Source organism: Neofelis nebulosa, chromosome 13 (assembly GCF_028018385.1).
Source record: "Neofelis nebulosa isolate mNeoNeb1 chromosome 13, mNeoNeb1.pri, whole genome shotgun sequence".
Taxonomy (NCBI): domain Eukaryota; kingdom Metazoa; phylum Chordata; class Mammalia; order Carnivora; family Felidae; genus Neofelis; species Neofelis nebulosa.
Window position 1 is genome coordinate 62,227,928 of NC_080794.1, and position 27,042 is coordinate 62,254,969.

At 37.3% G+C, this 27,042-nt stretch overlaps 1 protein-coding gene and 1 long non-coding RNA gene across 4 annotated transcripts in view; one reads left to right on the top strand and one right to left on the bottom strand.

Annotated features, from left to right (window-relative positions):
* Positions 1 to 26,496, top strand: LOC131493198 (uncharacterized). Its single transcript, XR_009252510.1, has 2 exons — positions 1 to 127; positions 26,302 to 26,496. It is a non-coding gene; the product is annotated as an uncharacterized LOC131493198 (long non-coding RNA).
* Positions 1 to 27,042, bottom strand: part of HPSE2 (heparanase 2 (inactive)) — a 688,711-nt gene that overhangs the window by 177,219 nt on the left and 484,450 nt on the right. The gene's annotated exons all lie outside the window — the stretch shown is intronic.

A 27,042-nucleotide genomic window follows, 5' to 3' on the forward strand; every position in this document is an offset into this window, starting at 1 on the left:
GCGGGGGGGAGGTGCTGAGACTATAGCCTCCACTCTCAAGCTAGTCTACACTAAGTCTCTAAGAATTCATCAAAATTACCACTAAAGTGTTCCTACAGGTTTGTGGCTTCAGCATTTTCTGTTCCAGGTAAGCAAATTTTGGTGATTCCCTGGATTCACCTAGTTTTTCAGATTTTCAGGGTGGTGGTTTGCCCTACAATCTTAATTCTCTGATGGGTCCAAGAAAAGTCATTCATTTTCGAATTGTTCAGCTTTTTCTTGTTGAATGAAAATAAAAACTTCTAAGCTCTTTCCATGCTGGGGCTAAAACCAGAAGTCCACTAAAAATATTCTTATTTTATAGGCCAGCACTGATCTTTTGGCAGTACTAGCATTAACGGTGGTGTTGAGAAACAGCCTTCCCTCTACCTTGTATTGTGAATCAGTGTATTAATGTGATCAATTAGTCATGTCTGCCATGGGAATGAAGCCACATATTTGCCATTTTGATCAAAATTATTTCTAAGTCCCTTTCCAGATTCAAGGATCAACGACTCCTCTTTGACAAAGAGTGGAGTAACACTGGGGTCCCCTCAATATGTATGAGAATCCTATTTCAGTGAATATTAATGCAATTGTATTTTCATACAATATTGTCCAAAAAATGTATACAGGGATATATCCAACATATGAGCAAATCAAAAGAAAATGACTTGCCCAAAGGTCTCATGTAAGTTTTCTATTTGGGTTTGATTTTTCACACTCTCATTTATGGATGAGATTGAGAAATTACTGTTGTTTTGCATTGCCTCAGTCCCTATGCTATGGTTTTTCCTTAATGTGGGTTTTGCATCCATGCCTTTGAAAGAATAGGATAGACAAAAAGTGTCTAGTGTGTGTGTGTAAAACAGTATCCATATCACCACATGATAGACTTTTTATAAGGACCTACCAGAAAAATTTATCTCAAGGCTTAGTAACAGGAAAATGATGTTCCTCATGAAAAATTAGTTTAGTTTTTGACTTATGACTACTATGTTTTGTTTTCTACTTTGCTTTGGTTACCTACTTAGAAGCACAGAACCAAATTTGTAGCCTATCACTAACAAGAGAATAAAACCAGCTGATACATATTTTAGAATGTTAATCTTTCCCACTGATTTATTATTCTTCTAAATTTTCTATTTATTCTTATTTCCTCAATTATTTATTTTTTCATTTTTCTATTTAGACAGAAAAGTGACCAGAAGACTGAAAGAAGCTGTGAGAAAAGAAAAGACACTCAATAATTTATAAACTATGTATTTAGTCCTCTATATATACAAAGCAAAGCAAAGCCCCTTAGTCTTATTTTCTGCTTTATTTCTTTTCTCCAAAATCCATCTTTAATTTTATCAAATAATTCAGGAAGTCCTATTCTCCTAGCAACTTTAAAAGCACTCTATTCTTTGTCAGGTCAAATGTTTTATTTGATATAATATAGTTTGAGGTTGAATCATGAATCTATTAACCTTTAGTTTGTTGTAAATGGATTTCCCCTTCTAAGAATTTTTAGACATTTTTATGTTTTCCTGGGGCTAGAGCTGGCTCTCATAAGTGGTCCCAAGAGTTGGTAGGAATTGAATTAATATAATCAGATCTTTCCAGAACATTGTTTCTCCAAAGATCACAGAATACTTCACAGGTAAGTGAACTTAAGGGATCTTTCTGAATGAGAACAGGGCAGTTTTGTTTTCTCCTTTCACAATGTAGAAGGCAGTCCAGAGATTCACTGCAGGACATTCTGTCAGGGTGTGTGTGGAGTGTTGCAGGAGGGGAGAGGGTTAGACGTTGATAGAGAAGTGGAGGCTGATTTAGGATTATGGGGAGATTGACAGGCCTACATAGTACATGAAGGCCTATAGCTTTGCCAAGGGGCCTGCAAATTTTTTCTGTAAAAAGGTAGGTAATAAGTGTTTTAGGCCTTGGGGCTATCTGGTTTTTGTTGCCACTTCTCAACTCTTATTTGGTAATGCAAAAGCAGCTATAGACAATTCATAACTTGATAGGCATAAGTGTGTTCCAATAAAACTTTACTGATGGACACTAGGATCTGAATTTCATAGAATGTTCACATCACAAAGTATTCTTCTTCTTCTTCTGATTTTTTAAAAGTATTTATAAATGCAAATAGCACTTTGTAAGGCTCACTGGCTATACAAAAACCCATGATGGGCTGGATTTGTCCTGCAGGTCATAGGCTGCTAGTCCCTGCCACCCCAAACAATTAAAATTCTCTAACACTAGAAAACTACCAGTTATCCTCTTGGACTAAACATTATCAGCCAGGTTTCCCACAGTTGATTTACAATCACCATTAGTAGGGTTAACATACCAAGCTCTGGTACCTATCTGTAATGATTTTCATACATAAGTATATGAATCATCATCACACAAAGTATGCTAAATGTAGATTCTGTGACCCTGGGCAAAGCCCCTGAATCTACATTTTAACCATCATCCCAGGTAATATGATTTGTGAGTAGATCCAAACTTTGCAAATCAGTGGAGCATGATAAATTATTAGATACTTTGCCTATATAAAACAAACAAAAGCCCACCTGGTCCCTAGTGACAAACAGCAAGTGTTCAAAGTAAGATCAAGCAGCAAAGAAGGTGCTCAAAATACACTTGGCCTTCCAACACTCATTTCCAGTAGCTGTATAACCCCCCATATTTCTTTATTTCACTCTTCCTGCTCTAAATAGCTTTCTTTTCTGTGAACTCTTCTAATCTACTGTGTGCACTATAATTTATAGTAATATAAAGTATTGAATCTAGAAACAATTCAAGGCGATATCACTCACTGTAATCTAAACTGACTTCATAAAAATGTAATTTGGACTTCTAAGTAATTGCACATGACTGAGTGTATGCTAGGAATCCCTGCTCTGATCTTAAATATGTAAAGATGCTGTACAAATAAAACAAAGACTATTAGCTAAACTTGAAATGAAAGGAAAATCCCAAATAGTAGCAGTAAATAAGGACTCAAAATCAGAATGGTAATTGAATAGAATCAAGAGAACCTGGATCAGGCATTGGCCACAGGGGCAGGAACTGGGGGCCACATCTTATACCAGAAATCTCAGAGGGTTGCTCCATACCTGAAACAGGGAATTTTGTGAAGCACTTGTTCATGTCTTCTGCTTTTTTTTAAGATCAAATTCACTCTCTTTTCTTATTGACTAGGAGGAATGTCTTATATATTCTCCATGCAAACCTTTTGTTATATTTACATGGCCAATAACGTCTCTCAGTTTGTGACCTGTCTTTCCACTCTTGTATGGCGTCTTTCTTTTTTTTAATTTAATGAACATTGTTGACTGATATGAAGTCCAGTTATTCAATCTTTTTTCCTGGGTTAATGATTTTTATGTCCTACTTAAGACATCTTTGCCTACTTCAAGGTCATGAGCATATACTATTTTCTTCTGAAGTGTTATTGTTTTATCCTTCACATGTAGGCCTGTGATCTCTCTTGAATTAATATTTTCTGTTCATGGTGTGAGGTATGGATCAAGCAAAAATATTAAAAGCAGCCAAATAAAAAATAGACTTTACCTCCAAAAAAGTGATCATATTACCACATTTGACTTACCAATAAAAACTATAGAAACTAGAAGATAATAAAATGACTTTTGTTTCAATAACAATACTATTGACAATAGACATAAATTGGAAGCAGTCCAAATATTCATGAATGGATGAATTGTGTAAACAAAATGTGGTATACCTGTTTGATGGAATAAGTTCTGATACATGACACAACATGGATGAACTTTGAAAACATTATGTTAAGTAATGTAAAAATGTAAGTAAAAACTTAATTTTACTTTCTAGCAGTATAACTATTATTTATTCAGGTGTGATTTTCTTTGTATGAATGAATCCTTATTGTAACTTAATAAGCTTCTTTTCTAAATGTTTTTCAATCGAGGCAAAATTGCATAACATAAAATTAGCTATTTTACAGTTTATAATTCGTTGGCATTTAGTACATTCATAATGTTGTGCAACCATCATTGCTATTTAGTTCCAAAACATTTTCACCCCAATAGGAAACCCCATATGCATTAAACAGTCACTTCCCATTCCCCCCTCTCCCCGGCCCCTAGAAACCACTAATCTTTCTGTCCCCAGGGGTTTGCCTATTCTTGGCATTCCATATAAATGGAGCCATACAATATGTGATCCATTGTGATTGGCTCCTTTTACTCAGCATAATGTTTTCAAAGTTCATCCATGTTGTGTCATGTATCAGGTACTTATTCCATCAAACAGGTATACCACATTTGGTTTACACAATTCATCCATTCATGCCCATTTGGACTACTTCCACCTTACGGCTATTGTCAATAGTGTTGCTATAAACATTTCCATACAAGTATTTGTTTTTAAGAACACTTGTTTACAGTTTGAAGAATACCTGTTTTAAATTCATTGCGGTATATAACTAGGAATGGAACTGCTGAGTCATAGGGTAATTCTATGGTTAACTTTTTGAAGATGTGAGCTTCTTGAATTTGTGACATTTTCTTGGTCATTGTCTTCAAAACTTGCTTCTGTTATATTCTCTCCTCTTTTTCTGATACTCTAATTCTAGGTATAGTAAAAGTTGACTGTATCCCTCCTGTTCCATGCACTCATTTTTCACCATTCTTTTTTTCCCCCTGTGCTTCATTTTGGTTATATTTCCTATTAATCTGGCCACAAGTTCATTAATCGTATGGTTTTGGTTTTTGTTTTTGCTATAACCTGTCTGCTGGTAAACACCTCTAGAGGGTTCTTAATTTCAGATATGTTTGCACTTCTAGACCGTGCATTAGATTTTTGTAAAACAGATTTCAGTTCTCTTTTAAAATTCTCTACTTTTCATCTTTCATTCACATTTTCCTGAACATACTGATCAGAGTTATTTAAAGTTCCTTGTCTGGTAACTTAAATTCCAAGCTCACCTGAGTGTGTACATACAATTTAGTTCTATTTTTTAGCACGCCTATAATTTTCAAATGGATCTTGGATGTTACAAATGAAAAAATTTTAAGGGTATGGATGATTTTCCATTCTCCAAAGACAGTTATGTTTTCTTCTGGAAAGGATATAGAATACCAGCAGATTACCTTGATTCTGTTGAAGCTTGGTTTAAGGCTTTATTTAGTAGGTTTGGTATATTTCACATTTGCCTTACTCTATGACACTGTTCTTACCTCTAAGGCATAGTCATTACTTCTTTTTTTTTAAATTTTTTAAATGTTTACTTATTTTTGAAGGAGAGGGAGACAGAGTGTGAGCAGGGGAGGAGCAGAGAGAGAGAGAGACAGAATTGGAAGCAGGCTCCAGGCTCTGAGCTGTCAGCACAGAGCCTGATGCAGGGCTCAAACTCACAGAGCATGAGATCACGACCTGAGTCGAAGTTGGACGCTTAACCAACTGAACCACCCAGGCACCCCGGCATAGTCATTACTTCTAAGGTATAAGCCTTGTAGAGCCACAGCTAAAAATGAGGGGACTTTATCAAAGCCTCTACACATTGACAGGACTTGAGTTCCAATTGGTTTCTTTATCACCCTGTGGTTGCTGAAATCTTTGTGCAGCATGTTAGCCTCTCAGGTGTTGGTTTTTGCTTGGTTTCTAGGGGTACATGTATACTTGTACATGCAGCTAAAGAAGTGGCCCATGACTTGTGGAAATTTTGTCACATTTTTTGGCTCCTTCTCTGTGTTTTGCTCTTCTCTGGAATTTTGCCCTTTAATACCCAGCCACTCCAATGGCCCCAAATTCTAACTCTGAATTCCCAGCCTAATAAGAATGCTTAACTTAATTCCCAGCCTAATAAGTTGCTGCTTAAACTCTATTTCCCTAGGCTGTAATATGGAAATATTTTTAGGAAAAATTCTAGGGGGTTCACTTCATGAATATTCCTTCTTTTAAGGATACCAGCCCCTCAAGTCTCCCTGTGTTGGTTATAGTCCAGTGCCTTCAAAAGATTATTTTATTATTTGATCAACTTTTAGAGTTGTTTTTAGTAGGAGGGTCAGTCCAATACAAACTACTTCATCATGGCCAGATTAGAAGCTCTCAATAAACAAGTTAACAAAATACTTAAAGAAAAAATAATCCCTATATTAAATACATTTCTGCAAAGGATAGACAAAAAAGGAAAACTACTCAAACCATTTTAGAATGCTAGAACCCTGATTCTGAAGGCAGTAAACAACAGTAAAAGAAAACAAAATTACAGAATCATTTAGCTTATGAATATGGAAACAAAAATTTTAAATAAAATATTAACACACAGAGGGGATGCCTAGGTAACTCAGTTGGTTAAGTGTCCAACTCTTGGTTTCAGCTCAGGTCATGATCTCATGGTTCATGGGTTAGAGCCCCATGTCGGGTTCTGTGCTGACAGATCGGAGCCTGCTTGGGATTCTCTCTCCCTCTCTCTCTCTCTCTGTCCCTCCCCTGGTCACACGTTCTCTCTCTTAATATAAATAAATAAGCATTAAAAAAATATATAAACACAGAGAATACAGCAATGTATTAAAAAAACACTCCAGTAGGGGCGCCTGGGTGGCTCAGTCGGTTGAGCGTCCGACTTCGGCTCGGGTCACAATCTCGCGGTCCGTGAGTTCGAGCCCCACGTCAGGCTCTGGGCTGATGGCTCAGAGCCTGGAGCCTGCTTCCGATTCTGTGTCTCCCTCTCTCTCTGCCCCTCCCCCGTTCATGCTCTGTCTCTCTCTGTCTCAAAAATAAATAAATGTTAAAAAAAAATTAATAAAAAAAAAACACTCCAGTATAGATAGGGTTCATCCTATAAATAAAAGCATAGTTCAATATCAAAAACTGTCCATACAATATACTATCTTAACATATTAAGGGAGTAAAACCACAGGATCATCTTGATAGATACAGAAAATAAATTGGACATACAGAGAAATGAGGGAGGGGCCAAGATGGTGGAGCAGTATGGAAATTCTCTGCTTCTCTCATCCCTGAAATGCAGCTAGATCAGCACCAAACCATTTTGCACACCTAGAAAATTGATCTGAGGACTAACACAATAATATGCATCACTTGAGCCACAGAACTCTGCAGGTATGCAGATCAGAGAGGTGAACTGGGGAAGAGAGAAGCCATGGAGGGTGGGGAGCTGTTTTTGCTTGCAGAGAGAAGACAGAGACAGTGGGGAGTGTACAGGAAAAGCACTCCCCCTGAAAGCAGCTGGAGAGAAAGAAAGAGTGGAAACATGTGCAAGGAACTGAACAAGAAAGGGAGAAAGGAGAAAGGAGAAAGGAGAAAGTTTCATTACCATTAGGACTCTATAAACAGAGGAGTGCAGAGTCAGAAACTCCGCAGCTCAATACCTGGTGGTGCTCTGATGGGAAGCGGGAAGGGCAAATCCCCAGGAGCAGAGAGGAAGGTCTGAGTGGTCCTTGGGCCACACCGGGAGAGGCGGTTCCCCTACCGGGAGGACATGTGTTAGAGCCCATGCAGCCTACCCATAGGCAAAGGTCCCAGGGGACCCCAAATTACAGCCACTTTTGCTGGTGTTGGAACAAAGACGTCAGGGGGTGGTGAAGCCTGGCTCCAGATGTGTGTTGTGACTTACCATAATCCCTGAAATGCTGCTGCTACATGATCATGGGAAATTTTTCAGAGGTGGGCTACCACCCAGGTGCAGTCTTTTGGTCTCTGCAGTGGCATGGTGGCATAAATGTTCTGGGGGGCGGGCCGGCACCTGGCCATTGCTTGCTGAGACCCTCTCCCAGAGGGTCGGAGTGGGTTCAAGCCACAGGGCCCTCAGAAATGAGGGGTTTGGAAACAGCCCCATTTGAGATAAAATTTGGGAAGGAGGTGCCCACATGGCAGACTGATGACTTGGTTGTGGACAGTGTAGAAGCAGGGAGTGGATGGAAGCTGGAGACAAAGAGGGTGCTTGGTTGCTGGTGTCATGAGCACAGTGTTGTGATGCTAGAGACTAGGAAGCTATGTGATGCCATTTTCACCTCTCCTGCAGATGTGCCTACACTGGTAGGCATGCCACATGGTAGCTGAACCACCCCAGTAAGCTAAGCAGCTCCACCTAGTGGAGAACAGAGTCATTACACCAAGTCCTGTCCAAGGCACAAACCAAGCCCTAGAGGACGACCACAAGTCTCTCCCACTGCTTAGTGTATGGACTATAAAGTGCTTCACAGTTTGACTTCTAGGGGAAACTGGATGTAATTTTGTTCAGATTTCATTCTGTTCGATGGTTCATTTATTCATGTTTTTTCTTTTCTTATTCTTGGATACAGAAAGATTAAAAAATTTATTTTTATTTTGTTTGTATAAAAAAGATTTTTTTTTACTTTTGTCTACTATATTTTTGTAAAGTTTTTAGTATATTTTACATACTTCATTTTATTTTATTCTATTTTATTGTATACATTTAAAAATATTCGAATGTTTTCCTTATCTTTTCTTTTCTTTTCTTTTCTTTTCTTTTCTTTTCTTTTCTTTTCTTTTCTTTTCTTTCCCTTTCTTCTCTCTTCTATCAAGCTTCTTTCAACAACCAGACCAAAACACACCTAGGATCTAGCTTCATTTGTTTTTTTGTGTGTTGTTTTTAATTTTTTTAATTTAATTTTTTTACTTTATTAATTCTTTTACTTCCCCCAAAGTGATGAAATGAAGGAATTCACCACAAAAGAAAGAACAGGAAGAAATGACAGCTAGGGACTTAATCAACACAGATATAAACAAGATGTTTGAACCAGAATTTAGAATCACAATAATAAGAATACTAGCTGGGGTTGAAAAAAGCATGGAATCTCTTTCTGTGTAGATAAAAAAAGTAAAATCTGGTCAGGATGAAATTAAAAATGTTATAACTGAGGTGCAATCTCAAATGGTACCATGGCAGCAAGGATGGATGAAGCAGAGCAGCAAATTAGGGATACAGAGGACAAACTTACGGAGAATGATGAAACAGAAAAAAAAAAAAAACAGACGGAAACTAAGGCAAAAGAGCATGATATAAGAATTAGAGAACTCAACTCATTGAAAGGGAACAACATTCAAATCAAAGGGGTCCCAGAATATGAAGAAAGAGAAAAAGGGGTAGAAGGTTTATGGGAGCAAATCATAGTAGAAATTTTGTAACCTGGGGAAAGACACAGGCACCAAAATCCAGGAAGCACATATAACTCCCATTAGATTCAACAAAAACCGACCATCAATGGGACATATGATAGTCAAATTCAAAAAGTACATAGACAAGGAAAAAATTATGAAAGCAGCAAGGGAAAAAAAGTACTTAACCTATAAGGGAAGACTGATCAGGTTCACAACAGATCTATCCACAGAGACTTGGCAGGCCAGAAAGGAGTGGCAGGATATATTCAACATGCTGAATTGGAAAAATATGCAGCCAAGAATTCTTTATCCAGCAAGGCTGTCACTCAAAATAGAAGGAGAGATAGAGTTTCTCAGACAAAGAAAAACTAAAGGAGTTTGTAACCACTAAACCAGCCTTGCAAGAAATTGTAAGGGGGACTCTATGAAGGGAGAAAAGATGAAACAAAGCAAAAAATACCAAAGACAACAAAGACTAGAAAGGACCAGAGAACACCACCAGAAACTGCAACTCTACAGGCAACACAATGGTAGTAAGTTCATATCTTTCAGTACTCACTCTAAATGTCAATGGGCTAAACGCTCCAATCAAAAGACATAAGCAAACAGAATGGATAATAAAATATCTTATCTATCTATATGCTTTTACAAGAGACCCATTTTAGACATAGACACCTTCAGATTGACAGTAAAGGGATGGAGAAAAATCTATCATGCTGATGGTCAACAAAAGAAAGCCAGAGTAGACATACTTATATGAGACAATTCAGATTTTAAAATAAAGACTGTAACAAGAGATAAAGGGCTTTATATCATAATTCTACTACTATATATCAAACTTGGCTATCCACCAAGAAGATATAACAGTTGTCAACATTTATGCCCCCAACATAAAAGAACCCAAATATATAAATCAATTAATCACAAACAAAGAAACTCATTGACAATAATAACATAATAGTAGGGGAATTCAACACCCCACTTACAACAATGGACAGATCATCTAAGCAGAAAATGAACAAGGAAACAACAGCTTTGAATGACACACTGGACGGGATGGACTTAACAGATATATTCAGAACATTTTATCCTAAAGCAGAGGAATACACATTCTTCTCAAGTGCACATGGAATGTTCTCCAGAAGATATCACATACAGGGACACAAATCAGCCCCCAACAAATACAAAAAGATCTAGATCATACTGTGCATATTTTCAGACCACAACAATGTAACTCGAAATCAACCACAAAAAATTTTTGGAAGGACAACAAATACTTGGAGATTAAAGAACATCCTACTGAAGAATGAATGGGTTAACCAAGAAGTTAAAGAGGAAATTAAAAAGTACATAGAAGTCAATGAAAATGATAACACCATGGCCTGAAACCTCTGGGATGCAGCAAGGTGGTCATAAGAGGGAAGTACATAGCAATCCAGGCCTTCCTAGAAAAGGAAGAAAGGTCTCAGATAACCTAAACTTACACTTTAAGAGCTGGAAAAAGAACAACAAAAAACCCCAAACCAGCAGAAGATGGGAAAAAATAAAGATTAAGGCAGAAATCAATGCTATTGAAACAAAACAAAACAAAACAAAACAGAACAAAAAAGCAGTAGAACAAATCAATGAAACCAGGAGCTTGTTCTTTGAAATAATTAACAAAATTGATAACTCCCTAGCCAGTTTGACCAAAAAGAAAAAGACCCAAATAAATAAAATCAAGAATGAAAGAGGAGAGATCACAACCAACACTGCAGAAATACAAACAATAATAAGAGAATATTATGAGCAATTATATGCCAATAAATTGAGCAATCTGCAAGAAATGGACAAATTCCTAGAAACATATAAACTACCAAAACTTAAACAGGAACAAATGGAAAATTTGAACAGACCCATAACCAGTAAAGAAATTGAATTAGTAATCAAAAATCTCCCAAAAGCCATAAGTCCAGGGCTGGATGGCTTTCCAGGGGAAGTCTATCAAACATTTAAAGAATAGTTAATACCTATTCTTTTGAAGCTGTTCCAAAAAACAGAAATGGAAGAAAAACTTCTGAACTCATTCTATGAGGCCAACATTACCTTGATTCCAAAACCAAAGACCCCAATAAAAAGGAGAACTATAGACCAATTTCCCTGATGAACATGGATGCAAAAATCCTCAACAAGATATTAGCCAACTGGATCCAACAATAAAAAGATTTATAAATGGGACTTATACCTGGGATTCAGGCTGGTTCAATATCCACAAATCAATCAATGTGATACATCACATTAATAAAAGAAAGGACAAGAACCTCATGATCCTCTCAATAGTTGCAGAGAAAGCATTTGACAAAATACAGCATCCTTTCTTGATAAAAAACCCTCAAGAAAGTAGGGATAGAAAGATCATACCTCAAGTTCATAAAAACCATATATGAGAGACCCATCACTAATATCATCCTCAATGGGGAAATACTGAGAGCTTTCCCCCTAAGGTCAGGAACACGACAGGGATGTCCACTCTTGTCACTGTTGTTCAACATAGTACTGGAAGTCCTAGCCTCGGCAATCAGAAAACACAAAGGAATAAAAGGCATCCAAGTCTCCAAGGAGGAAGTCAAACTTTCACTCTTCACAGACAACATGATACTCTATGTGGAAAATCCAAAAGATTCCACACAAAAACTGCTAGAACTGATCCATTTAAATCCAACTGCAGGATTTAAAATCAATGCATAGAAACTGGTTGCATTTCTATACACCAATAATGATGCAACAGAAAGAGAAATCAAGGAATTGATCTCATTTACAATTGCACCAAAAACCATAAAATACCTAGGAATAAACCTAACCAGGTGAAAAATCTATACAGTGGAAACTATAGAAAGCTTATAAAAGAAATCAAAGTGCGCACACACACACACACACACACAAAAGGAAAAATATTCCATGCTCATGGATTGGAAGAACAAATATTGTGAAAATGTCTAATACCCAAATCAATATACATATTCAATGCAATCCCTATTAAAATAACACCATCATTCTTCACACAGAGCACATAATCCTAAAATTTGTATGGAATCACAAAAGACCCCAAAGAGCCAAAGCAATCATGAAAAGAAAACCAAAGCTGGAGGCATCACACTCCCAGACTTCAAGATGTATTACAAAGCTGTAGTCATCAAGACAGTATAGTACTGGCACAAAAACAGACACTCAGATCAATGGAACAGAATAGAGAATCCAGAAATGGACCCACAAATATATGCCCAACTAATCTTTGAGAAAGCAGGAAAGACTATCCAATGGAATAAAGACAGTCTCTTCAGAAAATAGTGTTGGGAAAACTGGACAGCAACATGCAGAAAAATGAACCTGGACCGCTTTCTTACACCACACACAAAAATAAACTCAAAATAGATAAAAGACATAAATGTAAATCAGGAGGCCATCAAAATCCTAGAGGAGAAAGAAGGCAAAAACCTCTTTGACCTTGACCGCAGCAACTTCTTACTCAACATGTCTCCAGAGGCAAGAGAAACAAAACCAAAAATGAACTATTGGGACCTCATAAACATAAAAACCTTCTGCACGGGGAAGGAAACAATCAACAAAACTGAAAGGTAACCAACAGAATGGGAGAAGATATTTGCAGATGACAAATCAGATAAAGGGTTAGTATCCTAGATATATAAAGAACTTATCGAACTCAACACCCATGAAACAAATAATCCAGTGAAGAATTGGGCAAAAGACATGAACAGACACTTCTCCAAAGAAGACATCTAGATGGCTAACAGACACATGAAAAAATGCTTAACACCACTCATCATTAGGGAAATATGTATGAAAACCACAATGAGATACCACCTCACAATAGTCAGAATGGCTAACATTCATAACTCAGGCAACAACAGATGTTGGTGAGGATGTGAAGAAAGGGGAACTCTTTTGCACTACTGGTGGGAATGCAAACTGGTGCAGCCACTCTGGAAAACAATATGGAGGTTCCTCAAAAGATTAAAATTGAGGGGCACCTGGGTGGCTCAGTCGGTTAAGCGTCCGACTTCGGCTCAGGTCACCATCTCGCGGTCCGCGGGTTCGAGCCCCGCGTCGGGCTCTGGGCTGATGGCTCAGAGCCTGGAGCCTGCTTCCGATTCTGTGTTTCCCTCTCTCTCTGCCCCTCCCCCGTTCATGCTGTGTCTCTCTCTGTCTGAAAAATAAATAAACGTTAAAAAAAAAAAATTAAAAAAAAAAAAGATTAAAATTGAGCTACCCTACAACCCAACAACTGCACTACTATGTATTTAGCCAAAGTATATAGGTGTACTGTTTCAAAAGGACACATGTACCCCAATGTTTATAGCAGCACTATCAACTATAGCCCAAGTATGGAAAGAGCCCGAATGTCCATTGACAGATGAATGGATAAAGAAGATGTGTGTGTGTGTGTGTGTGTGTGTGTGTACAATGGAGTATTACTCAGCATTCAAAAATAATGAAATATTGCCATTTGCAATGATGTGGATAGAAGTAGAGGGTATTATGCTAAGCGAAATTTGTCAGTCAGAGAAAGACAATATATGACTTCACTCATATGTGGAATTTAAGATACAAAACTGATGAATGTAGGGAAAGGGAAGCCAAAATAATATAAAAATAGGGAGGGGGATGAAACATAACAGACTCTTAAATATAGAGAACAAACTCAGGGTTGCTGGAGGGGTTGTGGGTGATGGGATGGGCTAAATGGGTAAGGGGCATTGAGGAAGACACATGTTAGGAAGAGCACTGGGTGTTATACATTGGGGATGAATCGCTGGACTGTACTCCTGAAATCAGTATTGCACTATATTCTAACTAACTTGGATGTAAATTAAAAAATAAAAATAAATAATAATTAAAAAATTAAAACAGGAGCATCTCGGTGGCTTAGTCAGTTAAGAATCTGACTTCAGCTCAGATTGTGATCTCAAGTCTGGTGGGATCGAGCCCTGCGTTGAGCTCTGTGCTGACAGCTCAGAGCCTGGAGACTGCTTTGGATTCTGTGTCTCCCACTCTCTCTGCCCCCTCCCCTGCTCACATTCTGTCTCTCTCTCCTTCAAAAATAAACAAACATTTGAAAAATTAAAACAAAAGAAAATAAAAGATAAAAACAAAACAGAACAAAAGTTATACACAAAGGTTTATAGCAGCCTATTCATAATCACCAAAAACTGGAAGAAACCAAGATGTCTTTCCATAAATGAATGGATAACCAAACTGTGGTACATCCATATAGTGGAATAGGAATAGTATTCAGTGACAAAAAGAAATGAGCAACCAAGCCAAGAAAAGGCATGGAAGAATCTTAAATGCATATTGTCAAGTGAAAGAAGCCAGTCTGAAATGGCTACATACTGTGTGACTCCAAGTACATGACATTTCTGGAAAAGGCAAAAAACAGAAGCAGTTAAAAGAACAACAACTGCCAGAGATTCAGTGGGAGGGAGTGGAGGAATGCACACGTGGAACCTGGAGGATTATTACGGCATTAAAACTGTTCCATATGAAACTGTAATGGTGGATCTGTGTCTTTACGCATTTGTCAAAACCCATAGAACTTTATAAAGAGTGAGTTTTATTTTAAATTATGGACTGCAGTTAAGAATAATGTGTCAATATTGATTCATTAACCATAAAAAAAAAGTGCCACACTAATGCAAGATGTTAATAGAGGAAACTCTGTGTGGGGAGTAGTAAGTGGGAATGGGCAGGGTATAGGGAATTCCATGTACTGTGAGCAATTGCTCTGTAAATCTAAAAATGTACTTAAAAAATCTATTAACTATTTTCTTAAAAATTCAATTGGGGATCAAAAAAAAAAGTGGAAGAAAATTTGCAATTTCCATTACTTGAAAAAAAAATAAATAAAACCACTCTAATAATGGACCCGGATGTTAAATCTTCTGAGCCTGATAAAGACCGTCTACCAAAAATCCAGAGAAAACATACTTTATGATGAAAATTAAGTCATTCCCATTCAAGTGAAGAACAGACAAGGATGCCTTCTACCGTCCTTACCATTTAACACTGTATTGAAGGGTCTATTAACTAGTTCAAAAAATAAAAATTAAAAAGAAAAGCACACGGCTATTGGAAAGAAAAAAACAAATGTATCATTATTTGCAATAGAAAATCTAAAAGACATCATTGAAAAATTTTGGTAACTAGTGATAAAATTTATCACAGTAGCTACTTAAAAGACGAACATATGAAATCTACAGTGTTCTCAAATACTAAATACAACTAATTAGAAAATGTATTAAAAAGATGACATTCACAACACTAGCAAACCTGTAAGATCTTTGGTAATTAATCTATCCAAATGCACAGAAACTAGATGGAGAAAATTATGAAATCAGATTTTTAATTCATATTCATAAATAAAAATATATTCAAGATGGAATTAGACCTAAGCATTAAAAAAACTTTAAAAATCTAAGGAAAAAATAAATCGTTATGATCTTATGATAGGAAATGGTTTTCGTTATACTGTACAGAAAAGAAAATAAATGAAATAAATGTATATGGAATAATACACATAGCTCTTAAAAACATGTTGAGCAAAGAAAGCAATTTGCAGAATAAGCAGGCTTTTTACTTCATATTTATATAATTATATATAATTTTCAATGATATAATTTATGTACATCTTTAGAGCACATAAAGCAAAACAATAGATACTTTAGAGATTCTCCTGGCTTTAGTAAAAATATAAAAATAAATATAGTCTGGCAGCATGCAATCTAAAGTTACATAAGTGGTTATCCCTGGGAATTCATGAGACTAATTAGCAGAACAGGTTGACTTCAATTTCATATCTGTGATGTTTCGTTTTATATAAAAATATCATAAGTGAAACTTTAAAACACTTTAATACTTATTAATTATGAGTATGGATACAGTAATTTTTCATATAATCATTTCTGCTGCTATTTCAGACTTATAAAATAAGACAGTCAGAGGATCCTATGAATGGCTCTTTAATTTATAATAAACCACCCTCTCATCTTAGAAAAAGAGTCAATAAAAAGTCTCCTTGGAACAAACTTCTACACAAAAATTTTAAAGATAAAGAAAACAAACAAACAAAACCCAGGCCAAAGTGAAATAGAAATTTTATAAGGAAATGGGTTCTTTTCTAAGGGTGGAATGGAGAGCTGACAATAGACGCCAACTGTTAGCATTTTCCTCCCTGGGAGCTAGATGTGGCCAACTCCACTGAGTACTTGTGAGGCATTATGGGCTAAGAACAGGGAAGTTATGAGTTCAATTAAAATTTGGTGGCAGAGTCTTTAAAATTAATTTGTTCTGCCTGCTACTAATTTCATTCTTGGCTACTAGACTGGTTATTTATTTGTTTGTCTCAATGAAAAGAGGAAGTGCTGCTCGTGGGGCAGATCGAATTGAAGTACACATGAGGGGCAAAGAATGGTCATGTATTAATGAACAAGACAGAGCTGATCCTGCAGAGGTTCTCAGCACTATTTTCTCACTGCAAATTTATTTTTTAAATTTGATGACAATTTGAGTGAAGAACTGCACAAATGTCTAGGGTTTCTGTTTTCTTTTTTCCAGTTTTGCTGGGTAGTTTTCTCACTTTAGAACTGGAAAGAACTACATGGTCCTAAGGACCTTCTCATTTACAGACTTGGAAATTGAGACCCAGAGAGGGTAAATCATTGGTCCAAGGTCATACAACTCATTACTGGGCTTCCTTCCAACCCCTCTGAAAATAATTCCATGTTCTAATTCTAAAATTATTCCACCCCTATTAAAAAGGCAGCTTTTAAAAGTCACCCTTTACACACCATAGCCTCTCTTGGCCACAGGAAAGACCTTGGCAGTGGGGTGGCAAGTGAACTCATTTGAACAGGGGAGGTAATTCCTGGCATCAGCAGTGTCTCTGGGCTTCAGCTTCCCCATAATATCTCTTATACACTCAGATTCCAGAGCTTGAAGAAGACGTGGCCACTTTCTGCTTCCTTTATGAGGGATGGTGATGCAGTCACCAGGAACAGTGGTGCTTTACTGTCATGTTAATAGATGTACCTGTAGTAGTTTACTCTCCACAACAAATCTCTCATTTCCATATATATGGAACCCATTGTGTTTGCCAAGCACATTTCATCTATAGTCTCATTTGAACCTAAAAACTTTCATGATACAAGTAAGTCAGGCCCTATTATCCCAAGTTTCCAGAGGAGAAGGTTGAAATGCAAGGAAGGAGTGCACTGAATTGGCACCAGAGACCAGGGCTCATGTTGGCATGCCCACCTTGAATTTTGGCTGCTAGCCATTCCCTGGGTCCTCTTTGCCCTGATACAGCCTTCCTCCCAGGTTGTATTGGGTCTGGGAGACACAGAATAACCAGTACTGGTACTGCCTTGGGAATCATAAGCCTGTGTGAAAGGGAGGGGAGCATAATTATCTTTTTCAAAGGATGCATAAGGAAAGTCACTGGAGGTAGCATGATAAAACTTGAATAATGGAAGACTCAAGGGGTTCTGGTCTAGGAGGACAACATATGGACCAGTGGTTTTCACATCCCTGCTTCACTATAATCACTTGAAGTTGCTTTTCATTTATTCAAGTTTTGTTTAAATAGGTACTAGATTCACAGGGTTCAGAAATCAAAAGGAACAAAGGGTGTATGGTGAAAAGCCTCCCTCCCACTTCTATATCCTAGTGACCCAAATCTCTCCCTAGGAGGCAAAAAAAATGTTATCAATAATGTTAAGTAAAACATATATTTACTTCTTCTCTACGCACACATTTTTACACAAAAGATAGTATTCTAGATACATTGTTGTTAGCTTTCTTTTTCTCACCTAAATAATACATTTTGGGAATTGTATCATATTAGTATACAAAAAACGTCCTCTTTCTTTTTTAAGCTATATGGTATATAATACCATGCATATACCATGATTTTCATTTAACCAATTCCTTCCTAATAAACCATTAAGTTCTTTTCAATCTTTTGCTATTACAAACAAAGCTGCAATAAATAGCCTTGTGCAATGGATTCCTAAGAGAACTAAGTTTTGTTCTAAGCTCTAATACTATGCAGCCATGTGGCCTTGAGCAATCAGTTAGTATTTTGACCTTTTAGAAATGGAAAAAATCGTAATGACCATTTGGTCTAGCATTTTCTTTTTTTTAATGTTTATTTATTTATTTATTTAGAGAGACAGAGTGTGAGTAGGGGAGGAGCAGAGAGAGAGGGAGACACAGAATCTGAAGCAGGCTCCAGGCTCTGAGCTGTCAGCACAGAGCCTGATGCGGGACTCGAACTCACGAACCAGGAGATCATGACCTGAGCTGAAGTAGGACAGTTACCGACTGAGCCACTCAGGCACCCCAGTCTAGCATTTTCCCAAAGTATATGCATGGAACACTAGTCTCAAAGGGTGTACACCCTGCAACTTGATAGTCCAAACTAGATTCTGAGAAGACCATAATGAACAAAAAGTAATTAATCCAGGCTTTCACAAACTTGTTTAATAATGGGGTGACTTTTTTCAGATATTGATGGTTAATTTTATGTGTTAACTTGTTGAGTATTTTTGGATGAGATTAATGTTTAAATTGGTATACTCTGAGTAAGTAGAGTGTCTTCTATAATGTAGGTGGGCCTCATCCCATCAGTTGAAGGCCTGAGTAGAAAAAAAGATAGGCTTTCCCAAGTAAGAGAGAACAAGAGGAAGTCCAGCAGATGGCTTTGGACCTCATCTGCATCATCAGCATCTAACACATGCTTGAACAGCTTGTTTTAAACACTAATCTCTCTAGGAAGATAATACAAACTTGTAAAATAAATTTTAAAAGATTCAAAGAACTCCAAAGAAAAGATTGAAGAGACTAAGGTATGATGAGTTGTCAAATAAATTGCCCCATGCTAACTACAGGAGGTTAGGGACAGATGAAGGTCATTTGAAATTTACAGAGGATGTGAGAATTAATATTGGTCACAAAGGATGAGCAGATGCAATGGCAGAGGTGTGAATGTTAGACATTCTAAGAGTCAAGAAAACATAAGGCATGTTCCGGGCACATTGGAAACCAGTTTGACTAGGCCACCAGTCTTCACCAATAATCCTTTCATTCTCTCATTCAATTTGTTATTGAGGATCTACTATGTACCAGAGACCATTCTAGGTACTGGGGATATACCAGTGAGTAAGACGAATTAATGCCTCTGTTCTCACGGAACTTACATTCTAGAAGGGGGGAAAAAATAAATAAATGTGTCAGAGTGGGGATAAATGTTATGAAGAAAAAAATAAAGCAGGATAAAGGAGTTACAAGGAGTATTGGCCTGGGGGAAAATTGCTCTTTTGCAAAGTAGCCAGGGAAGGCCACTTTGGTCAGCAGACATTGGAGCAGAGTCCTGAAAGAAATGAGAGTCGTGCAGATTTCTGGGGGAAGAGTATTGTACACAAAGGGAAAAGCAAATGCAAACACCAAAGATGAGAACGTGACTGTCATATTCAAGGAACAGTAAGCAAGGGAGGAGGACTGCACAGGGGGTAGGAGGGTAGTAGTAGGAGAGCCAGTTAACTTGGGCCTATAGGTCAACTTAAGGGCCTTAGTTCTAAGTCAGATGAAGAGACACTGAAGGATTTTGAGCAGAGAAATGGTAGGATACCTCTAGCTGCTTATTGAAAATAAGCTATAGGAAGAACAAGGAGATCTTGCAATAGTCTGGGGAAAAATAAAAATTGTTTTGAATTTTGGTAGTAGTAGTGGAAATGGTTAGAAGGGTTTGGAATCAAGATATATTTTGAAAGTAGAACTAAGAGGATTTGGTAATGGATTGAATGATGGTAGTGTAGGACAAAGTGTTCTGTATAAGGAGGGAAAAATCCTGGGTTCTGGTCTGTCTTATTACTATTTGGTCCCATGACTTTGAGTAGCCCACATAACCTCTTTGGGCCTTACTTACCCCACTTGTAAAATGGGGTCATTAATTTCTTGCCTGGGGTTAGGGGCATCAAAATTAGCACTCCATTATTTACTCCTTTGTATTTCTTGCTATAGTTTCGTGTAAAGAACTGTATGTTCCCTACTACATTGTAAATTTCTTAGAAGATGGGACCTTGTCTAATACCCCTCTATATCATCCAGTGTTAATCAACTGATTGAGAATAAACAATCTTCAAATAATATAGTACTGCCCACTACTTCTTTTATTTTTCTGTGAATCTTTAAATTTAGTCCTTAAGAACAAGCTCCAGTTTCAAAAAGCAAGAAAGGAAAGGGAAAGAGGAAGTTACAAATCAATAGTTACTACGTTGAGGGAGGTAGATTAGTTAAGAAAGGCTTACTAAAGAAGTTGAAAGTGTGACATGGGAACTTAACTTTAAAGGAGAGCTAATGGGAATGCAAGCTGGTGCAGCCACTCTGGAAAACAGTATGGAGGTTCCTCAAAAAACTAAAAATAGAACTACCCTACGATTCAGCAATTGCACTACTAGGCATTTATCCACGGGATACAAGTGTGCTGTTTCAAAGGGACACATGCACCCCCATGTTTATAGCAGCACTATCAACAATAGCCAAAGTGTGGAAAGAGCCCAAATATCTATCGATGGATGACTGGATAAAGAAAATGTGGTATATATATACACAATGGAGTATTACTTGGCAACCCAAAAGAATGAAATCTTGCCATTTGCAACTACGTTGCAATGGACCTGGAGGCTACCATGCTAAGTGAAATTAGTCAGAGAAAGACAAAAATCGTAAGACTTCACTCATATGAGGACTTTAAGAGACAAAACAGATGAACATAAGGGAAGGGAAACAAAAATAATATAAAAACAGGGAGGGGGACAAAACAGAAGAGACTCATAAATATGGAGAACAAACTGAGGGTTACTGGAGGGGTTGTGGGAGGTGGGATGGGCTAAATGGGTAAGGGGAACTAAGGAATCTACTCCTGAAATCATTGTTGTACTATATGCTAACTAATTTGGATGTAAATTTAAAAAAATAAAAAATAAAATTAAAACAATAAAAATAAATAAATAAAGGAGAGCTAAGATTTTGTAAGATAGAGAAGGGAAAGAAAGGCATCCCAGGGAGAAGAAATAGCACTATATGAACATGCATGCTGTGGAAAAAGAACCATTGCCCCAAATGGAGCACAACGTGCCCCAGGGTAGTAAGTAAGGTAGAAGAACAGAGAGGGGCAGATCTGAAAAGTTAAGTGGCATTTAGATTATGATAAACTCTGTATGTTGTTCTAAAGTGTTAACATTACCAAGGAGAAAATGGGAAGTTATCTTTAGACTGTGATCACCATGACAGCAAGTTCTTCTGCCTATTTTGTTCTCTATTGTATTCTTAGTGTCTATCACATGTCTGGCACATAGTAGGTGTTCATTAAATAGACACCAAGTGAATCACTGTTTTTAAACATAAGAATGACATAACCAGATAGTATTTTAGAAAAATAACTGGTGGGCACCCGGAAGGCACAGTCGGTTAAGCATCTGACGTTGGCTCAGGTCATGATCTCACAGTTCAGGTGTTCAAGTCCCACATCTGGTGAGCTCAAGCCCTGCTTCTGGTGAGCCTTGCCTCTATCTCTCTCTCTCCCTCTTTCTTTCTCTCTCTCTCTCTCTCTCCCCCTCATGGGATTCTCTCCACCCCCACCCCCACTCCCACCTCTGCTCCTTTGCTCACTTGTGCCCTCTCTCTCTCTCTCTCTCAAAACATCTCTCTCTCTCTCTCTCTCAAAACAAACAAACAAACAAACAAACAAACAAACAAACAAACAAAACAACCGGCAACTGATGGGAAGGGCCTGGGAAGTGAGATAGAAAAGGGGCAGGGAGAAAAGAGGCAGCTAGTTAGTAGATTATTGACAGTCTAGGTGAGAGTCAGTAGGCCAGGTATACAATGTTCTTAAATATAATCAATAGGAACTTTGTTGAATGAATTTAAATAATTGAATGCTAATAACAACTACATTTTCTTAAAAAATATTAGTATGCAGGGGTGTTTGATAAATATTTGTAAGTTTAATGTAGGAAAGCCGTTAATTCTACATCATCTAATCTGCTTTGTTGGCTGAGTGATCAATCAATATGCAATGACTATGATACTAAAACTGCTGTAACTGATTCATTTACTTTGGAGAATAATATTCTCTACAATGTATGCAAAATAGTTAATCCTTTCTTGCAGTGATGCCTGGTTTACATAATTCTTTTTTTATATTTTGAGAGAGAGAGTGTGAGTAGGGGAGAGGCAGAGGGAGAAGGAGAGAGAGAATCCTAAGCAGGCTCCATGCCCAGCCTGGAGCTTGAGGTAGGGCTCGATGGATCTCAGGACTGTGAGATCATAACTCCAGCCAAAATCAAGAGTGGATACTTAACTGACTGAGCCACCCAGGTGCCCCTACAAAATTCTTTAGGACATGATATCAGAGTCATAAAATTGCAAAAGGTGAGAATGCAAAGGGATTATTTGTGAAAATATTAAGGATGTAGAGGAAATCCTTAAAATAAAAAAGAATTTTCAATGGGACTAGAGAGCGAGTAAGAAAGAGAGTCCAGGTTGAGGAAGAGTAAGAGCTGAGGAATAAAAATTAACAAGAATATGAGAAAAGATAGGAGACAAGACAAAGAAAGTGAGAGAGGTCAGGGTTGAGAGACATTCAGAGAGGACTCAAGTAGAACTAAATATTGGTCTTACATAAAAAAGGACATTCAAGTAACAGGATACTGGGGATGCAAACAAACAATCAGACCGAGGTAGCTTTAAGTCCTGAGACTTGCCTTCCTCATTGTTAAAAAGGGGAAAACAGTACCAACATTCCATGGTGGTTGTGAGGATTAAGTGAGATGATAAACACGAAGTACAAGGCACATAATAAAGTATGTGACACATATAGCTATTAAGTTCATCAGGAAGAAAGCAAAGGGCTGTTTCTGCAAGTAAAAACAACTTAGGAAAGGTTAACCTGAAGTAATAGTCAGAAAGGGGAATGTGCTTGAAATTTTGGAAGCAGAACAGAATCACACTAAATCATGCTATTAACTTCTTATTCCTTCATGCCCCTTGCTGTACCAGGTTGGATAGATATTTGATAATAATCCCAACAAAGTCAAGCATTTTAATAAAAATTTTAAAACAGAACAACAACAACAAAAGGCTAAAAATGGTTATAAGAAATTAGGGCTGCCTACCTAACTTGTGGAGTCTAGTGCAAAATGAAAATGCAAGATCTTTTGTTTAAGAATTTCAAAGGTGACACAGAGCATTAAACCAAATGCAAGGCTGTTCTGAGCACAGAGCCCTCAGTGACTGCATAGGTCACAAAGCCATGAAGCCAGCCCTGCAAGGGATAAACCATGCTGGTAAAGTTTATGTCTAAGACTCTAAAAGTAGTCAGGTGGTAAAGTTTATGTCTAAGGCTCTAAAAGTACAAGCCTGGGGCCCTTGGCAATGAGAATATTCAAGAAGTGTGTCAATTAACTGTGAAGGTTCTGGGGTCTTGAGATACATGGCATAGAGGCACTAGTCACAGTGCCAGCTGGCCCTGAAATGCTGGTTGATGGCCAACTGACATTAGAAGAGTTGGCACTAACTGCTTTTGGGACCTGCATGAAATATAATCATTTCCTGCCTCCTTGATTTTTCACATTTTAGTTAATTAAGTTACCACTTGAGGACATAAAGTAAGCCAGCGATTTAATTTTTAAAAAACCATTCTAGGACACGTAAAACTTTCATTCTGGACCACCTGAGGTGGGTACATTTCCAGCTAATATGAAGGAGGTGGCATTTCTCCCCAAATCCAACATCTCCTAATGTGGATACTAAAGGCAGGCTTAGCCATGGGAAAACTGGTCACATTTTAAGGGGTAAGTTTGTTTTTAGCATTCCCACTTTTCATCTCCCTTTAACTGTCCTCCTAGTGGATGCTAACAAAAATAAAAGCCCTTTTAGAAAATGCACCGTAAATAGTTTCAACAGTTTAAATCTACCAGAGACAAAAGATAAAGACAGCAAGCACACTTGGGCATTGTTATTTCCCTACTGTTTTCATTTTCCTATCTTTTTCCTGTTCCTGTTCTTCTGCTCTTTTATCTTCTACTTCACCTCCTTATTTACTTCAATCCAATGTAAATGTAATACCTGATTACAAAGTACCTCATTGTGTCACCACAAAATTGATTAGACAGTGAACCAATCTTGTTTCCAATCCATTTACAGATGCTTATTTCACCTCTTTGGGTGGAATATGAAAAAGCAGCATCATTATTATAGTGACATTTGGCAATTACTTGTCTTGCTTCTACTTAGAATTGTATCTAAAACTAAAATGGAACCTAGAGGTGACTCTGCTTAAGCACCTAATTTCACAGACTAAAAACAACTTCAGAGATAGACCTTTCCAGGGTAAACCCAGGCACAGGTGGAGAGCACGACTGGCATACAAACCAGTAAACTGTACCACAGGACTAAACAGAAAGAGCACAGAGCTGTCAACTAGCAGGTACTCAATAAGTATGTGTCCGACTGAGTGAAGAAATACAAGAAGACATGAAATTCTAGAAACCTAGGTTCTAATAAATGCTCTGCTAGTAACTAAATATACTAAATGGTTATATAATTAATGATAAATATAAATTATAAAGTAGTAGAGATGTATTATAATAAATTATAAGCAAAGTTATAATTATAATAAAGATAACACAGATAAAATAATTATATATGAAGATAATAAAAGCATTGATTATAGGTAAAGATAAACTGATTAAATGCTTTAACCTTTTACAACCTCTTTTTCATCATCTACAAAATAAAATAATATTGTTTTGACCAAAAGCAGAGTTCCAAGAACAATACTCTTAATACATGTGCTATACATAATTTTTATTAATTATATAACAATCTAACTTTGGTAAGACTGTTGAAAAGTTTAAAGGTATTGTATTTGAAGTTATTCTTTTCTGGAGATCCTGAAAACACTGTGGCCTTGAAATTTCGTGTTTTATCCTCAGGGGCGAATTGTGATATAGAACAGACGTGAACTGTCTCCCCATGTCTCCCCATACCACTTTGTTAAAGGTGTGCTTCAGGAGTAAAGCATGTGTTTTACAGTGTGATCGGGGAAGGTCTCTGAAAAACAACCCTGTATTATCATTGTGACACTTTTCTCCCAGTTGAGACAGATTCACATTCAACATTTGTCAAATGTCCTCCATTTACAATGGTCTGTATTTGATGTTAGGTTGAACCACACGAAATTGCCCTTCTTGTGGGTCAAGAACAGTCAACGTTGGCAATTTTATATGGCTCAACCTAATACTTTAACGTGTTATCTCCCTTTTCTCTTACAATTATGCTACAAGGTATATGATGTTACCCTCATTTTACAGATGAAGAAGTGAAGGCTCAGAAAAATTAAATTGATTTGCCTAAGGCTCTACAACTTGTTAATAGCAGATTATAGGTAGAAACCTAAGATCTCTGGATTTCAAGTAGGATGGTATTTCTTCTGTACTACAAAACAATACAACAATTTAAAAGACAGTGATTCAACAATGAAATAAAATTGGGTAGGGCATTGAGAAGACTGAGTGGGTTGAGAAGCTCTAAGAGTTCCAAAGAAGTTGAGAAGTAAAGAAGTGAAATAAAATAACAATTTCCTACAAAAATATATCAATTCCCTTCCTCCTGAAGACAATGCAATTGTAACTTCAATAACGTGTGTGCCTTGGGCAGAAAGCACAGGAGACAAGCAACAGCTACCACATGACTTGAGGGTTCCAGGAGGCAGTAAATGATTATAACCTGAGTAAAGGGAGGTAGAGACAGCACTGAGGGGAGAGAAGAGGAAGTGATGAGACTGGGAGGGAGTCAAGAGGATTTTCCTTTCTGTCTGCTAAACTCACTCACAGTGTAGCTCTTGGAAAACTGAAGTTGAGTACAGAAGCAAGTGAGCAAAAAGCAACTGTTAATTGAACAGATTCTGAAAAATGAGGTTGTGCCGGATTAATCAGCATCTTTTTGCAATCTGTCCACTAAATCTGATATTTGGGCTGTGCATTGTTTTCTGTTAATTAAAATTCTTAGTACAACTGCAGGAAAAATGCTTTGTTCTTACAGATATTCCCAGGAGTGTTGGAAGGAGAATGTGCCAGCTAAAAATATCCCATGAATCTGAGGGAGAAATTCATAAAACTGTATGGATCACGATCTTTGACAAACATTTCGGTGCCTTTTGTTCTCTCACACCCAAACTCTGGTCCAGGAAAAATAAAATAAGATAAAATAAAATGTCTTCAGATAGTCATATGTGTCTTCCATGTGTCTTCTCTATTTCTCTCTCATGATTTAGTGAACACTAATCGCATACAAAACACTATGTGAAGCAATGGAGGAGGGACTAAGAAAGAACCACAACCCTTTTCTGTCTCTTGTTACACAAGAATAAGTTAATTTACATTATGATTGTTGGACCTTTATGTGTTCTACTTCAAAAGCATTTTAAATGAGGACTTGGGGGCATGAGTTAGTAGTGTGGTGTGAGGGCAGGAGGAAGAGATGTCCAAACCTAGTTCTTAACATAGGGTCTTTGGATTCCTTATGAGGTCCAAGGATGGGCTTCAAGGAATCCATAAAAGCCTTGAAATCTTGTCTAAAACTGTGTGTGTATTTCGGCGTATACACATGCATTTTTCTAAGAAAATCGATAGTTTTCATCAGAATTATAAAAGGATTGATTACCTTAAAAGGTACCCTATACCCAAAGAAACAGCACTAGAGATTTGGCTCCTGTGATAAGTGGATAAGGATCTGGGAAATCTCCTTAGATTTAGAGGTCCTTCCTGAGATTTTGAGTTCCAC